This window comes from Falco rusticolus, chromosome 7, assembly GCF_015220075.1.
Source record: "Falco rusticolus isolate bFalRus1 chromosome 7, bFalRus1.pri, whole genome shotgun sequence".
Lineage (NCBI taxonomy): Eukaryota > Metazoa > Chordata > Aves > Falconiformes > Falconidae > Falco > Falco rusticolus.
The window spans coordinates 43911576-43927648 of NC_051193.1; the positions used below are offsets into that span (position 1 = coordinate 43911576).

The following is a 16073-nucleotide window of genomic DNA, read 5'->3' on the forward strand; positions in this document are numbered from 1 at the left end:
TGTGTTTATCATCAATCCATATGAAACATGGACATTTATAGTGTCTGTGATTAAAATCTCTCAATACTGACTTGTATATCATGTTCTGTTTCTCAAAATGGCAGAGGTTCACAGAATTAATAAAAAGAAAGCAATCAAACAGCAGACATCCATTGGCCTGATACAAAGTGGGACCAATAAGCCCATCACGCACGGAAGCAGCCATCCGCGTTTCTCACAGTCCTTGCATGAAGTCCAGATAGCTGGGTCTTTCAATGACAAGCAAAGCTAGAATCAGCAGCAGTCACTTGCCTGAACCATCTGTTCTGTTCTCCATTCAGTGGGAAAGGAAAAATAAAATGGCATTGTAAAAGACTTGGTTAACGTATTTATTGAACTCAGGTATCTGGAAGCATCCAAGGCACGTGAAGATTTTGTACTGGCATGAGTCTTCTTTGAACTGATAGTCTTTCATCTGGAAACTGGCATGGTTCTCAGTTTTGCATGTGTGTGTGTGCACGCGCGTGTGTATGCATTGAATCTGCAATGTGTTGTACATGCAGATGATTAAGCATTTAGCAATGTTTCTCTATACTAAGATTATTAATTTGGGACCATGAAGAAAAATGAGGTAAAGCATGGTTTAAAAGCTTTGAGGCAGAGCGTGCGCTGCTTAAAATGGTCCTCTTACTTTTTGTTCATTTGGCATAATACAGACATAAATTCTCAAATGTGATCTGTAATAGAAAGCAGTATTAGCTCTATCAGTATAGAAGGTGGCTTTTGATATGCTACTTGTTTATTCAAATTTATTAAAAAGGACTGAAAATTTTAAATGCTTCTGCATATGCATAAGCATTTAAGAGCCAGATCAGAATTCAGTCTGGCTGTTCTGATTTAGTGCATTGAATGACTAATGGGATGAAAATCAAGAAAAGTGGGCTTTCTTCCACACTTTGCTGCTTGTTTGTCTAATTTTTTTAATCAGTTTGTGCTTTTGTTTCCCTATCTCTAAAAAGAGAAACATTTCACGTGTCCATATTTGTAAAGTGTTTTAAGACATCAACTAAATTTGGTCCATCAATGGAAAGTTTTATTTATCATCTCTTGTTCAGTGCTTGCTGCTTATGGACATTTTGGGAATGGAATCATCAGATGCAGATGCACTGATGTATTTGTGAGATCATTTAAGTTCAAGAACTAATTAGAAAACCTCAAAATATTTCTGAAGATGTTGAAAGAAAAATAATGCGAGATTTAACACAGGACTAAATTCTCAAGAGTGTAATGAATGAACGAATCTTGAGAAATTTAACAAACTAAATAACATGATAATGTTGACCAGTTTCATGCCTCATTTCTCTGTTAGCAGAATGGGATCAAGGAACTTAATGGCTTCCCAACAAAGCAGTGAGAACTCAATTCAGTCATTGCTACCCAGTGAGTCAAAGACGTAAATTGCTAATCTTTGCTTTGTTCGTTTTTTTTTAAGTCAAAATAAGGTAGAACTAAATAACTGAGACTTCCTTAAAAAAAAGAGGTGGCTTCAAGTGCATGTTACAAAAAGGTTATTGGCTTCTTCAGGCGATCAGTTCCTTTTGACATCCACAACAGAAATTAGGTAGACTTTTCTGGAAATAGGATCAGATTCTTCTTCTGATACATCTAAATCTAATGTCGTGTTTTGGAATCATATGGGTAACAGTTGGCAGTACTCAGACAGATATATGGACCCTGACAACACCCAGATGTATACCAGGAGCAGCAGACAAGCAGTAAAGGCTGCAAGTGAATATATAATGAAAGGCAGAGGATACGGTTCATGAAAGCAGTTGAAGAAATTTGGATGAAAATCCAGTGACCTTCCTGCTATTGGTTCCTGTCGACAAGTGGCAGACATCTGCCCTATCCCTCCTGCTATCTTGCTGGGTGTCTCACAATCACACAGGTTGAGCTGTGGAAATGGAAGAGTAAGGGAAATTGAGCCCTGTCCATTTAGAAGTGAACTTATGGTGCATGTGCTTTTATTTTTTTTATAGCTAGTTTCATGTAGCGATAATGAGCAGCCATGTGGCATTGCAACCTTCTCTTTACTTATAGCATAAAACAGCTTTATTCCTGCAAGGGCAGAGCCAAATGTTTTGCAAGCAAGAAAGCAGTCATTTCAAATAAGATGTTTCTATAATTCTAGCACTTGGTAGTAAGAACTGAATAGCATAATTATAGGTAAGGAAGTGGTGGTTGGGAGGAGATGATGGAAAGGTTTTTCAGCAAACAAGCAGAGCTGGGTACTTGTATCCTGCCACTGCTGAAGCACCATAGTGTCTCCAGAAGTCACCAAAGAAAATCTTCAAAACATAAGAACATACAATGAGCATGTCCTAAACAAAAGCATGTAGCATAAAATGGAGTTCAAGTGTGTCTGGGCCATAATTAGCTTAGGAGATATGGAGAAGAGTCCTCTGATCTGAGGTCAAGGCTGGCAGATGGCTGCGGCCATAGAATCATAGAATATCTCAAGCTGGAAAGGACCCACAGGATCACATGTAAGTAGTTCTGAACAGACTACTTTTGAAAAGGAAATAAAAATCAGTAAGAAGTAGGGAGTAACAGGGTTTTTCTGTTTTGCTGCAGCAGCTCAAGTTTAAATTAATGATAGCTATACTAGGCTATTGTTTTCTTTTCCCACAACAGAAAATTTGAGAAAGGATGCTCTGTGCACCTTCCCAGGTGCTATGGGGTCGTGTATCCAATAAGAAAATATTTTAACAATTGCTTACTCCTGCACTATTTATAGGTGGGAATTTTATTTATTTGGTAATACATATTTATACAGAGAGCGTGAAATTAGAAACAATATTTGGGCGTGTCTCAAGATATGCTATGTAGATAGACAATGTCATATGTTGAACCAATTGTACTGCAACCCACTGTACTCCTCTCTAAAATAACTTTCTCTGTGTCACTATCTTCTGTCTCCCAAGTAGGGAGTCAATATGAATGTTTATAATATGCAGAAGGGGTTTTTCACTGGTGTGAAACAATTACGTATAATCCACATTGCACTGGGCGTTTAGCCAGCCAGGGTTGTAGGCAAGTGCCATATGTCATTTCTCAAGTACATGATACATCATTGCTTGAGACCCAAGCATATTTTACCACACACATTGCCCATCCATTTCTTGTTTTTATCTGTGGATTCTGCATGTTTTTCATTGCAAGCTCTCTGCCTTCTGTTCTCTTTGGAAATCACTTTGCTGATTATGGATATTATCAGCACAGCCAAGAGCAGAAATGATGCCATATCCTCATTTCATGTAAAATTGAAGGTTGTATTTGTGAAATTGATCTGTAATTATGATGCCCAGAGGAATTCTGCAAAACTAAGGAACAGTACAGATCCTTCATTAGCAGATTAAAAAGAGTAACGCTCAAAGCAGTTACTGAAAAAGGTAAAATTTTTCTCTGGAGTCTACTTGCAGGTGTCTGGTATCTTCCATAAGTTATAAGGAGATCACAGTTTCCTTTTATCTGCCTGTCTATTCCTCTTGCAGGCTTCCTCTTCAAGAAACCTTTTTGGTTTAGTTGTAGGTTTATTACAGTATGAACGACCAAGTTCTTATTTACTTCTCAAATGGACCAAATAGGACTATCCGAATAGTGATGAGGACAAAGACATTTTAAAGTTAAACTGTTTCACATTGAAATCACAGTTGTATTTCTGCATGAGGTCCACTGGATCTGCAATAAAATACACTTTGCAGGTATGTGAGACTTAAAAAGGTGGTGAGTTAGAGTTGCAGTCTTGGAGGCAGAAGCCCTTAAGCCAGTAACTGTGTGATGATGATTTTCCCCCAGGACACAGGAAACTCAGATTCAGTTCTGTCCTTCTCATCAGGATTAATCTCATGTTTTCTGGTTTTCCTCCTGTCTGTGCAGGTAGACTTCTGGCCGATCTGTTTCATTTTGCATAAATCACAGAATGTCTGGGGTTGGAAGGGACCTCTGGAGATCATCTAGTCCAGCCCCCTGCTAAAGCAGGTTCTTCTAGAGCAGGTTGCACAGAGTTGCATGCAGGTGGGTTTTGAACGCCTCCAGAGAAGGAGGCTCCACAGCCTCTCTGGGCAGCCTGTTCCAGTGCTCTGGCACCCTCAGAATAAAGAAGTTCTTCCTCACATTTGGATGGAACTTCTTGTGTTGCAGTTTGTGCCTGTTGCCCCTTATCCTGTCACTGGGCACCACTCAAAAGAGCCTGGCCCCATCCTCTTGACACTTGCTTTTAAGATATTTGTAGACATTGATAAGATCTCCTCTCAATTTTCTCTTCTCTAGACTAAACAGGCCCATCTCTCTCAGCCTTTCCTCACAAGGGAGATGCTCCAGTCCCCTCATGATCTAATTAATTAATTAATGAGTTTCCAGAACTGGGATTTGAGGTGTTTTCTCCAGGCTAGAATGTGATTCTCACAGTCTGGCTCCATGGTCAGAAAATGTTGTATCATCACTGGTGTTGCCCTGACAGCAGTGCTGTGGGTCTAGCCATGGAAATCTGGCCAAATCTAGCAAATGCACTGTGAATGTACAGATAGTCTGGGGAATGACTAAACTAGTGTAATTCATTTATCTTTGTAGTGAACAGTTTCTACTTTAAAAGACACTAATAAAACTAAAGTGTCCAGAAGACTCCAAACTATCATTAATATGGTTGCATACTTTCTGTGTGGTATTTTCTCTTGTTTCTCACTGTGAAGGAGTTGATTGTTTGATTCTGTGAATAATTGCTAACAGATATAGTGGAGGAAGAGGGCTGAAGAAGGACATGAATAAGAAGTTAGAGATGCCAGTTATCATGAGACTACTTAGCTGCTTCATGCTTTAAGAATAGCAGAGGCACAGTGGCAAGACTGACAAAAATAATCCAGTTTGGCTCTTCTCCCATATTCTGTAGTGCCCTGCCATGAGCACAGCACCCTGTACCAGTTCCCCTCACTCACCAGCCTTCCCATCCTTGGTTACAGCTTCAGGTCCCTGGTCAGCTGTAAGCGAATGCCATTGCCAAGGGCTGGCGGTCACCCATGGAAATACACAGCATTTATTACCTGATGAGCATGTGTAGCCCTCGCAGAAACCAGCACTGCTTCTGGTATCGTTTGCCGATTAGTTTGAGATTATTAGTAGAAGTTCCCAAGCCATAAAACCCTAAAGAAAAGTGATTATTACAGTTACTTTATTATGTTCTCTTTTTTTTTGAGAAGACTATTAATGGAATCCTAGGGAGAAACAGTCCCTGGATATGTGGGGTTTTTTAGCATTTGAGTATCTTAATTCACAATGAACTCTCCTTGTTAGGTAATTTGTACAGATTTGGTTAGTGTGGGGAGGTACCCGTGTTTGAGATTGTTAGTGATGCTGCAGATGATGCCAGTTTGCATGGTACAAGCTACTGAATGGATGAAAGAAATGTTAATAGGGTCTTACTTTGCAGTTTTGAATGGACTTTATATTAATAAAAATACTGACTTTCTAATCCTCGTCTGTTAAAACTCTCTTGTATGGTTTTCAAATGAGGTTCAAGGGAAATGCAGATATACTTGCAGAAAGAGTACTATAATTAAAAATACATTTTCAAAGCAATTAAAAGTGGCTAGGTTTCTGGATCATCTTTACTTTGATCCTGAAATCCCATATAATCTGAGTACAACTCACTTTTAATAGGATGATAATAGAATAGACCTCTGCTTCTCTTTTCTTTTTAAGCCACTGTGCTATGCTTTGGAATAGTCATGGTGTATTTGCTAAAGCTTTGAAACTGGGAATTCTCACAACTGCCCCTCACTGCTGGTTTTGTCAGAGGCTAAATATGTGCATTATAGGACACACTTTAGAACAGCACTTTTCCTTGTCACGTTGTCCTTATTTGTAGTCTGAAGATGATAACATTCCTGTACTTCAGTATTACAAAGATAAATTCATTAACATTTATTGCACCTGGGCTGAAGGCGCTATAGAAATGCAACCCTTGCCACAGTGCTGGTACTTGGATGGCACTTGGTAGTGTACATGATGGGTTTTGTGCACCCTTCAGCAGGTCATGGTTCAAGACCTGTCCTTTTAGCTGGGCTTGGCTGTTCTTCCTCCTTATCCTTTCTTTTCAAGAGTGTTTGGTTGTGAATCCCAGCTGTTAGTCCCAGTCGGTATCCCCATTTGCAGCAGAGGATATGTAGCATCGTGAACTTCATTCCTGCAGTCATGTGTCTAAACTACTTCACTGAGCGGGCCTTTACATTCCCTGCTAATGTAGTGTTTATCATCAGCTCCTTTTTTGGTATATTGTTCCACTGTCATGAAAGGAGTGGTTTAGATTGGATTGCTTAAAGAATCACCACCAAAGAGTTTGAGTGAAATAGGTTTAATACGAATATGTGGAAATGCCTCTGCACAAGATTCGATGTCAAGGTTCAACTATTACTTATTGCATGGAGTAAATGCACAGAGATAAATCAAGTTGAAATTGAGTCAAATAGAGTTGGAAATAGCTTATATAGCTTATAAAGATCAAAGGTGTAAGAGGGTAAAGGAGATTGTCATGTCGAGTCACAAGGTTTAGAGTGGACCACCTTGCTTTCTAAATTCTCACAGAGTTTAGGTGCATCTGGATCTTTTCCTAGTCTCAGACCTGGACAAAAGTTTAGATCTACAGAAATATAAAGAGTAAGGGGAATTCTGCCGTTGACTCATGAGGTTCAGAATAGACCCCCTTGCTTTCTAAACCCTTATAGAATATAGGTGCAGCTAGGTCCAATCTTAGTCTCAGACTTGGACAACGGTTTGTATGTGAAGGAAGGGGAGAGAGAGAGAGAATCTGTGCACAATTCAAGATTATCCATAGGACTTTAGCACCAAAGCAAATCAATAATACTTTTTTAAAATCACAAAAATAACCTAACGCTTCAAGCTTGCAATGCATATTATAATAAAGTATACCTGTTATAAGCCCCCCTTGAGTTCAGTGAAATGCTCATGTCCAATGCCTTTTGCATTCCTCAGTAGGTGAAGGGTTGAGCCTTGAGGAACAGGGGTGTCAACCCAGGCCCCATCGTCAACTTTCCACGACAGCCCCTCTAGTACCACAGACTTGGTGGTTTGCAAGCTCTGAGTGGCATCCCACTGAGAGGGAGATGCTGGTCGCAGCCCGCTGCAGGCCAGGAGAGCTCAAAAGGGTCTCACTTTAGGACCACTGTTCATAAGGCTGTGAGATGACTGGCTTTAGTCATCAGCAAATTCCCATCCTGGCTACAACCTGAGTTGGGCATTTTGGCAAGAGTTCCAAGAACTGTGGTCTCCTTGCACTCAGGTTACCCCTTGCGCTACAAGCCGAGCAGGAGCGTGCCAGGGTTGTCTCCGTTCTCATTCCCTGCTTTGGCCAGTCAACGGGGGTTCCAGCACAGGCAGTGCCACTCTGCCTCAGTCGAGTAGGAGTTACTGGTATGGTCAAGGGGTGCTCAACTGCCTAACTCCTTACTCCAGGCACTGAGGCCTAGTCAGCAACTCCCGGGGTGTAGAACAGCCTGGAAAGGGAGAGAAATGCACCACCACAACCACTAATGGGGATGGAAGTAGCAAATGCATGAGACAGTATCAGTCAAAGACTCTGAAGTTCTTTTTCTTTGCTACTTGACTGCACAGGAACAAGACACAGTCTTGTTTTAGTCAGTAACAGTATCTTTACTTACAAGATGGAAATTCAGTGCTGATGATAATGTTGGGTTCTTACCCTTAGCTGAATTTTAATACATAAGCTGACATGTCAAAATGTAAGTATAAGCAAGATCTGAGATCTCTATTATTAGTTTTTTAAGTCTATCTCCCAACTTTAAGTTCAATGCAGGACAAAAGATATCTGAATTTAAATATATTACTGTTTTACTTGTCATCAATATAAATGTTAGACGTTTTCTTTTCAGAATATGGGACTGCACATCAGCACAAGTTATTAGCTGCAAACCCCTTTATGCAGCGTCATTTGCTGCTGGATTTGCATACATTTTTCTAATGACTCCACCTGTCAGCTGTCATGGTTTCTGCAGTATTTTAATATTTCACTGTTCAGAGTTAAGAAGGCTTATGAGATCTTGGTTCATTTATTGGTATTCAGTGTGGAGTTTCTTTATTGTGGGATGGATTATGGAGGCACAAACTGTTATTCTAATGGCTTCTTTGCAAGTGACTAACAATGTCTTATCAGGGGCATTTTATGTAGCTGTACAGTATGTTTAAAATAATACGATGTGGGGTGTGCAGTGGACAAGATTCCAACATTTGTTTTATTTGTATTCTAGGACACAAGGGTATTAAGGAAAAATGAAATGGCAGCTGCAGCTGTTGTAGGCATTCCCCAAAGGGATAGCACTAATAGGATATATATCTTCATCCACAGCTGAGTTAATTTTGAAAGCAGAGAATGAAAAATGAAACTAACCACATATAACACAATCTTGGATAACAGGGGTCGGTAGGAAGTAGCTACCCTCACTAATCTGTGACATCATTGTCATAAAAAAGGAAATCTTTCAACTAGAAATCCTAAATGAGGAGGTTTTGTGAGGCAGCTGAAGTATTGGTCTGTCTGAAATAAAGAACACGCTGGGGAACGGTATGTCTAAAGGACAGTGTTTAAAGTCTGCCAATACTGTAGATCTACACTGCTGGAAAAGCATTGTTCAGAAAAGGAATAACTTTAAGTCTTTTTTAGGCCTGGTATTAAAGGCTGTATTTTCAATGTTTATGCTGTAGATGAAATATAGTGATAGAAATACAAAGCCACAAAAATTACAAGAGAAATTTAGTTTTTAGTAAGATCCTAACTTCATTCCGACTGGATTTATATTCTTCATTTCTTCTAAAATGGTGTAATTTTTTTAAATGGACCCAAATGTAGCTTTTCATTTTGTCTTTGAGAAGCTTTCAGTCTGTCTCCTACATCCCAGTTTATTTCTCTCTGGAAATTTGCCAGGTGCAATATTGTGGGGGAAAATGCCTCAAACCTTTATTTAATCTTTACTTGAGTCTCCCACCCAAAAAGCATGATTCACAGTAAAATTTCCTCATGCCCAGTGATTTCTCCCCTGCACACTGATGGACTTGAATGTCTTAAAGCTGCATCTTTGCTGGCAATTCTAAAAAAAAAAATGCTCCCAGAGGGGCAGATTCACAAGCAGTGATGATGGCACGGGTGTTACATAGGCAAGACTAATTTACCACTTGGTAAGCTAATAGTACACAGAGCAGGTTTAGAAAAAGCACATCCATGTACAGGCTGGCTCTCTGAGGCACAGTCAACCTAACACACCATTCTGTTTCTTGAGTTCTGTTTTTTAAACAGACTGATACTTAAGGAGCACAGCAACCTTGTCCTCTAAGGTTTCTGGCTGAAGGATTTCCTTTTTATCTCCAGTCTGTCTCTATAAACCTACAGAAATGCCATGCTCTGGAATACTTGAGCCTTTATATAGAGCTGTCAAAATAGTCTTTGGCAGAGTCTAAGCAACAGATGTGTTTCCATGATCAAATGTTAGTTGATTTTGTGAAGTATCATCCTGCCAGTGCTCAGTCATTATAGACTTGTGCAGGTGCCTCCAAACCTGTTTTAGGCTTTTTGAGGAGCTCATGCAGGAGCAACACAAAACGTGTGGCTGAACTCTCTCCAACTGTAGGTATGTTTGAGCAGAAAACATTCACTGTTGGTATTAGACTATGGGAAAATCTTATGTTACAATGTGGATATGCCATATTATACATACTAAGACAATAGACAAGCACCTTACAGGAATGTCCTTTCATAGTGTGTGTCCTGTTACTTCTGAGTATGTCACAGCAGTGTAGGGTCCTTTGGAAAAGAGGTTGCCAAGCCTTGGTGGTAGGACTCTCAAAATCTGTAGATACTTTCTTATTGCTTTTCCCTTTTTTTTACATTTTTTAGTTCCTAAGATATGTTTAGAAAATGAAATGACAGAGGGCAAATTATTAGTACTGAATTTCGTCAAAGGTTCTAGCTGCTCTTTCTGCTATACTTTGTGTGCCTTTTGTTTCAGTTCCTGTCATTCCAGGATTTTCTTCCCAGCTTGTGTGTCATTAAAGATGACTGTCACTAGCCCTTTCTCTAGTGTTGCATCTGGGCAGGTGCATGGGTAGATCTACATGTGTTCACAGTTCTACTGTGTTCACAATTCAAGGCTAGGCTATGTTCCCTGGGTTGAGCATGGTGAGTAAATAGGCCTGCATCATTTATATTAAAATTGCAGATTGGGTCAAACTACAAAGGTCAAATCTGGGGTTTCAAACACCCATTAGCTGCTAAGATTCCAAAACTTCTCTTTATCCATTATCAACACTGAGGTTATTTTGTAAAATTTGAGTCTTTAGGGTCTACTTTTTCTGGGGTTGCTGGTCCAGAATACCGTAACAATTTGGGAAACTGCTGATTTAAGTTGGTTGTGTGCTAATTTTGGCTCAAACTGGAAGGAAAATATCTGCCCATTTAAATCAATTATAACTAATAAAATCTTGATTGGGCATAATGGAACATACTAAATTAGGTTATGTTAATACATAGAGCATTTGAAAGAGATAAAAAGCCTTTGTTCAATACAACATATAATCTTGGTAGGATATAAGAGTAAAGAAATCCTCTTTATAATGTTTAAAGGTATTCAAAGCAACAATTTTTTACATCTTCTATGAGAAGTAGAGTGAAAATATGATAAGCTTTCATTTCTGAAGATTCATTTGCTATGGTGAAGAAAAAATGTTTGGTTTTGCTCACTTGATCAAACTGTTTTCTGGGTTTTAATTTCCTTTTCCTGAAATGGCCAGAATGGGTTGCATTGATTCAGTGGCCCTTTGCATTGGTTTTCTTTTTCTGTTTAGTCCCTGTAGAAACAGTGTAGAAGCTGTTGCTAAGAGCTTGTGGAAACAGAAGTGATGGTGGATTCTTTCCTACCATCCAGGAAGTTCATATTTTCCTTTGGTTCCCTTCAAATTTTGGGAACCTATCATATTTGCTAATAGGAAAGTTTTCCATGGATATAACCATTTCTCATTTATTTTTTCTCATCACTGTTGCTTTCTCCGTCAGCATAATTAGTTATACTAATTACAATATAATTACTTAGACTAAGTTCCATATTAAACCCATGTATATTACCAACTGTTCTGCAGGGGAAAAAAAAGAGATACATGTTAAAAGCAATTTCTGAAGATCTGAAACAATATTCTAATGGATCGGCAGCTACAGCTGCATAGTGGGACTTTCCCAATAGAGAGAAGAGGGGTTTGTTTCTGATTTCACTAAGGCATGCGCAGTGCTGTTCTGCACCATGGAAACGCTTGTCTCAGTCCCTGCAGTGGAAGCAGTGAAAGATGAGGTTGTTTAAGTGACACAAATTATCTCTCCATCGGAGTGTGAGGTTGAGTTTTTCAAGCCCAGTGCTCAGAGGTTGCAGTAGCTCGGTGTCAGCACTGGCTCCTGCAGTAATACTTAGCATTGCATGGACAAAACCTTCCCCATGTACATACTTTCCAAGGTAACCACTTGTTTTTCCGCAGGTCAATCAAAGCTCTTTGCAGGGCAAGAAGGAAAACTGAAAGAAACAACAAAGTAAAGAGAGAGAAAGCAATCAGCTATTCTGTAATCCTTGTCTTAGACTCTGTGGCAAATTGCCTCTTGAATTTAATGGGGCCAAGTCTGGTTTCTGGGTAGTAAGGGAATTGTGCCCAGATATTTGAATGTAAAACTCATTGTACATGTGATACTAATTTGGGGGCAACATTTCTCATCATGCTGCAGTCCCTTTTCTGAAGCCTGCCTGTAACCTGGACTGTCACATTCCTATTAAAGAGTGTATCAAGGCCAATTACTGATATAATACCCTGCTTGGCTCAAGTTATTGTTTTATTAATTCATTGTAATGAGATAATGTCATATCTCACACCTCAAGTGCTTTTGCTTATCCTGGTGGTCCTTCACAGGTAATTGATAGTGACACAGCAGTGTCTTTGAACAGGGAGCTGCTCGTTCAGGTTACAAAGCACTTTCTAGAGAAGGAGTCCTTTGATAAAACCTACTAGAAATAATTCTTTTCCCCTTTGGGAGAATGGAGTAACTCTCCTCCTACACCTGCCTTGCTTCACGCCCGGTGCCACACTGCCTGTGCTGTGGAGGCAGGGAACTCTGTCAAGCAATACACACTGCAAGACTGGAGCCAGAGCAACCATCTGGCTCATTAAGGTGTAGTGCTGGCAGAGATGAAGGTGAATCCTGCTAAATACTCATATGACTCTGTAGGGTATAGGAAGAAAACTAATGGGGCAAAGAGTCATTTGGACCTGAATGTGATCTGCTTTCCCCTGCTAATTGCTGAATAATTTGAGTAAAGGTTTTAAAGCATGAGGTTTCGGGTTTTTTTATTTTGTCATTAGCCAGCAGCTTTATAAAGTAACATTTATGGTTAAGGCAGTCAAGACCCACTGTAGTCAAAATTCCTCTGTTCTGCTTCTGACTTAGCCACTCACTTCATACATGATGGCAAACCACACACCCACTGAATACTTCAGGTTATTCATAATCATTACCATCCTGTGATTCAGACAGAATATGGTATAGCTTCTTGGAAATCATTAAGAACAGGCTTTGCTCAAAACAAGAACTGGTTCTTTGCTCAAACAACATGCCTGATGAAGTAATTATATGAACTTTGGTGTTTTGAAATAGCCTTCATATTATGTTCTCTTTAATGTTCTAATTATTCTTTAAGGGAAAATATTTTGAAATCCTGTAACTGAGCAGATCTTCTCCCTTTAATTTATTTGATGATAGCATGATGACTTCTATCTATATCTTCTGTAGCTATAGTTTGTCTTCAAGCTCATGGGAGGGAGAAACAAGAGTAGGTAAGTACATCAGCTACCAGATATATCTAGTGCTTTTTCTGTGAAAACTTTTTCAAATGACAGTAACCTAGCAATTTAGAAAATGATTGTGTTACCAAATAGTGCAACATGATGAGAATGGGTATCTAGAACAAAACTGCTGATGCTGTGGATCCGTTGTCCATACTACACACCTTCCAGGGGATTTCACTCCAGTCTGTTTCTAGATCAGTCTTGAGAACTGAGTTCCTATTAGTGGTTCATGTAATGATCTTCCAGTTCATTTTAATTTGCAAAGAAACCAGGTTGTGTGTGCCAAGATAGCTTTCTGGTGTGACTCAAAGCACAGTGAAGTGAGCATTACTAGGAGTTCATTTCCCAAGTGCCCTCCGGATCTGAACTTAAACACTAGTGTAGATAAACCCGTCAGCTGATGCTGAATTAGCAGTAAGTATTTGAGGCATGTACCCATTAGAGGACTGTGCCTTGTTTGCTAAATGCAGAGGAAGCATCTCCAAAAACAACCTCTGTACTTTAAACCTCCCTAAGGCCTATGAAGTAGAGGAAATCTGTATTTATCTGTGATCTTAGTTAATTCAAACAGCAGCTATTTGGAAGAAATCGTAATCACTCCTTCTTGTAATGAATGCAAATGTTCAGATTGCCAGATGGATTTGAATGAGCGACAGCCTAATTTTGGCTTACAAAAATAACAATAAAAAACTTAAATTGAAATATTTCTGGCCATCATCTACAGTTAGAGTTAAAAATGAACCACATGTGGAAATGTTTTGAGGAATAAGAGACCTCAGACCACTATGTAGCATTTGGGCCATGGATTCCACCATGTGGAGCCTTAATACGGTGTGGCAGAAAAATGTGATATTGCATAGAAAGTGTATGATTATCAGTCATGTCCATGTGTGTTCAGTGTTTATACAGTTTCCCCAAAAGGCCTTTGACTTCAGTAGCCTTAATCAAAAGTACCGGCCTGTTGACTAATGTCTAGTATTTATATTCAAAACTCATCAATTCTCAGAGTGACAAATAACCAAGGGTGTTGATCTTGGAGTATGAAATATGACTCTTTCCTAATAAGTGGAGCTACAGTTGCAATAAACCAAATGTCTTGGGATTAGCTAGAAATCTGCACAAAATCCATTATTACTAGTGTCTTTGCACCTTCTGCTACATTTGTCTGATTTGACAGTTTATTTTCATTGCAAAGTTGCTATTTCTTCACTGCTTCTATTGCTGTGTCTGCTTTAGATGGAGAATGTCTAGTTTTGCTGGAAACTATTTTCTGTGAGAATTACTGTACTCTGAGACACACCAAGAACAAGGGAAACATTCGTATTCACTGTGGGACCTCTTTTCTGGCGAAGTACCTATGTCAGAAGATAAGAGGTGGGGAAAACCACTACAAACAATAGGCCATTGAATATGTACTGTGTGTTGCTGCACTGCACAGGAGCCAATGAGGACTTCAGAGAACCACCACTTTTTTTTTTTTTTTTTACTAGGTTGGTAAAAATACTTCTCTGAGATCAAACTTTCAGACTGATCCAGCCAAGTAGGACAGGAGAATGCATGGAGCAATAGGCAGTGAGACAGGCAAAATAAGAAAAGGGTTTTGGTTTGGTTTTTTTTTTTGCAAATTAAGTATCTTTATCTTGAATCAAAGACAGTAAGTGCATCTTCAACATGCTATTCCATAAGAAGGCTGTATCTATATGCAATACTGATGTCTATAGGATGTAGCTGTGCATAAATAATAAAATAATCTCTCCAATTTGTTAAGTGGTGCATGTATTGCTCTTGGCCATAATAACAATGCAGAAGGTGTAGGCTAGAGGCTAGAGGAAACTGCTGTTTCTGGATAACCCTGATGTGCATCTGACCAGGGCGAGCTTTCTTTGGTGGAGATATTATCACATGCTCATATCAGCAGACTGTCTTTCAAGCCTCAGTGAGCCCTAAGGCTCCTCAACATGAAGGTGGCTGATAATAAAGCACTGGTTCTAAGGAGAGCTCTTTTTCTGTCTTGCTATCTTAGCTACACACATTAATTGTCCTGCCATTAGAGGAATAATTCACATTGTATAATTCAGTTCCAGGTACTGTCTAGGTATGGAAGGTGGCTGGTGTATATGTAAGGAAATCAAAGTGCCTTCTCTGTTCTAAGACAGTAGAAAGCAATAATGACCCATTTGCCTCTTCTGCTAAACAGAAATTATGAAACCCCTCTGTGCCAATGGACTTCTGATTGCAGGGGGACACAGAGTCAAAAGCCGTAGCTTTTTTTTTTTTCTCTCTTTTTTAAAATTTATTTCTGACTTGTTCTTTTTATCTTAATTGCATGACATCCCCTTTGTGTCTCGGGTTCCTTCAAGTCTCTGTAAAACAGTTATAAGAGGATTGCAGTATAACTTTTCTCATCAACAAAAATGCTCCTCATCAGATAAATTGCTACCTTGAACAATCATCTGAATGACAGCCAGAATCCTTGGAGCATGGGCAGGTGGTGAGAAAGGTAAGACTGTGTCCAGGCCCGGAATGGTCGGGTCTGGGGAGATTCTTTGTGATTCCCAGAGTGAGATTAAGACACAAACGAGGTCAAATGCCATAAAGAAAAGAAGTTTAATGGTACTCGCATAAAGGCAGGAAATGGAGAGAAAGAGAGGAAAAATAAAGTAAAGAGAGGTGCAATAGCTACCACCGCATGGAGCTGGGGCTCCCGTCAGCCCGGATCGACTTCACGTCAGATGGGGAATTCCATTTGGTGCTGGTTGTCATGGTTCTTTTATAGATATTCGAGAGTTGTTCACCCAAAAGTCTCTGCTCCTTCCAAGAGCTTCTTTGCATAGCCTCACCCCTCACTCGGTGGTGGTGCAAGCACCCATACCGTCTTATCAGAGAATTTTTCATCCTCTGGGGTCTGGGCGTACTTGCTGGGATGAGGGTACAAAACAGGAGATGTGTGGTTTTTGTGGTCAAGCAGATGCAGCGGTGTTTGGGTAAACGTCCGTGGTCCGCTGAAGCCAGATATAGACAAGTTCTCTACAGGGCCTCTGAGTCGGTTTGCGGTCAGCCAGCAATGTTGAGACAGATAGCACAGTTCTAATAACGTCCTTCACAGACTGCCAGGACATTTGCAGAGATAGGGA

At 39.7% G+C, this 16073-nt stretch overlaps 2 long non-coding RNA genes across 3 annotated transcripts; both read right to left on the reverse strand.

The window, feature by feature from the left end:
• Positions 1-354: 354 nt before the first annotated feature.
• LOC119151615 lies at positions 355-11282 on the reverse strand. Of its 2 annotated transcripts, XR_005105475.1 has the most exons (4): positions 10802-11282; positions 9799-9961; positions 5079-5178; positions 355-1933 (listed from the first exon to the last, which is right to left on the reverse strand). It is a non-coding gene; the product is annotated as an uncharacterized LOC119151615 (long non-coding RNA). The 2 variants fall into 2 exon arrangements; XR_005105474.1 differs by having other exon boundaries at positions 9799-11282.
• An 8-nt stretch (positions 11283-11290) lies between these two features.
• LOC119151614 lies at positions 11291-15749 on the reverse strand. The gene is made up of 3 exons (XR_005105473.1): positions 15623-15749; positions 11554-11618; positions 11291-11376 (listed from the first exon to the last, which is right to left on the reverse strand). It is a non-coding gene; the product is annotated as an uncharacterized LOC119151614 (long non-coding RNA).
• Positions 15750-16073: the final 324 nt, after the last annotated feature.